Below are 2077 nucleotides of genomic sequence, written 5' to 3'. Positions count from 1 at the left end.
CTGGGGGACTCTGATTTAATTTAAATGAGCAAGGGGTCTGGGACAGACATTGCATTAACCAGTTTGAGCCAAATCAGTTAAGTCTGATACTACATTCAACCAGGTTTATTTCAAACCAGTTTCAGCCATTTTCAAACTGGTTTATGTGCACTGAACATCTGTTCTGTTACAGGTTCAAACTAGTTTCTTATCACTTAAACCAGTTTATGTGTAATGTCTGTCCCTAGCCACAGTGCTGAGCTCTGGTGTTACCATGGCTTGAAATGCTGTGGTCTCTGCTGGGGTCGAGCCCATGAATTATAGGGTAGATCAAAAGCCAATATTTTGGCTTTGGACTACTATCATACATAGTTTATACTATATATAAATAGCTGCAAAAGTGCTGCTTAAACGTATATTTATTGAGTACCTGTTCTAAAACCTGAAGCAGTTTTAAAAAAGGTAAAATATATCAATTCTGGATGAACGGAGTCTATGGGTATTATATGCAAATTACTACAGCTTTTTTTTTCAAGGTCAGTGTTTTTAAATTAGCTCCTCAATTCTAGACAGCAGGTTCTGGCAGTAAGAATGAGGGGGAAGGGACTACGGGTGGACAGATGCTGGAGAGCAGGGTGTGTGCGGAGGGACTACCTGACCCCCCCAAATTCATTTTCCCAGATGTAACAGTGGGTGGAGGACAAATTCCAGATAAAACTCCAGTTATTAGATTCTATAACTGAAAAATTATATCAAATTTATAAACTGCCCATACACAGAATCTAATTATTGGGGAGTCATCTTAAATCAGGGTAATCTTATATTTCAGTAAATGGAATATATGGTACAGCTACAATTTTATGAAATGCCCAAAACTAAGTAAAAGTTTGTCTGTTAATTAATAAGGATAGCCTGTTGTGATGATACTCATTAAGAAACAACCCTGTACTTTTAACTCAGTCCATAAAACATGGCAGTGGTAGCATCCAATTAAAAAAGCCTATTGTCTTAATAACTACTTGTTAGTTATACCTCAAATGTATTGAAAAATACTTTCTGAGGTCTTTCTACTTGTGATGTTAAACTACTGTTTCTTCTATTTATTTTTCAATACTTTTCATTATCATATGAAGGAGGATGAATATGCACATTTCTATTATTTTTATCTTTCTGTCTCTGGAAAGCAATTTGTGGTGGATCTGATAGAACCCAGATTTAAGTTCACTTATGGGAATCTCATTAGCAAAAAGTTACCGTAGGCGTTAAGCTATAAAACAAATGTTTAGCGGACTTATGAAAACAAAAGTAATGTTACCAAGGAAAGGTTGACTAAATGGTATATAAGGTGGGAAATAACATTTTACAAACAGTTGGAGGCTATAAGACTATAAATATGGAGGAATTGAGAATTACTAAGTGCAAAAGGTAGATACCTCTTATACTATTAAGGGCTAGAGGCTTGGCTCATTGTGGACATCTTCTTAAGCCTAGCTGTGGCAAGAAAATTCTATCTTTCCAGAGAGTAATATGCAGAACTATAGTAGGTAGTCTAGGAAAAGTCTCAAACTTTCAATGATGTGCTGCTGCAAGCTTTCCTGACAATGTTTTTTTTTTTTCTGGCAGAAGGATGTATGCTAAATGGCCTCATAGGGCATGTCCACATAAGTGCTCATGTGCCTCTTGCCCCACCTCAAACCCCTTTGAGGCAGGGTAACAGGCACATGTGGGAACAAAAAAATGTTCCCTGCGCTGCAAACTTCCAGCATGGGGAGAAAATTAGACCCCTGGATATCCAGGGGTCTAAAAATGGTGAAGTATAAAAAAGTGGGGCAGGGCACAGTCCCTGACCTGGAGGCTGGGTCCTCCATAGAGATGCTCTGGCTGCCAGAGCATCTCTAGGGTTCCCCTTGCCCTGGTGCTGAAACATGCAGCTGGCCAGGCCATGTGTTTCAGCACCAGGGCTCCAGTGCCGGTGAGTAAGGAGTCAGGGGGGCCAGAGGAGTGGGGAAGGGACTGTGGGGGGGACCCCAGACAGCCCTGTCCACTCCCCCAGCCCCTCTGAGCCTCCCAACCCCTGCTGGGGATGGCCCCTCCCCCC

This window comes from Gavialis gangeticus, unplaced genomic scaffold (assembly GCF_001723915.1).
Source record: "Gavialis gangeticus isolate Ggan-Ray unplaced genomic scaffold, GavGan_comp1, whole genome shotgun sequence".
In the NCBI taxonomy this organism is placed as follows: domain Eukaryota; kingdom Metazoa; phylum Chordata; order Crocodylia; family Gavialidae; genus Gavialis; species Gavialis gangeticus.
This window is presented reverse-complemented; position numbering follows the sequence as displayed.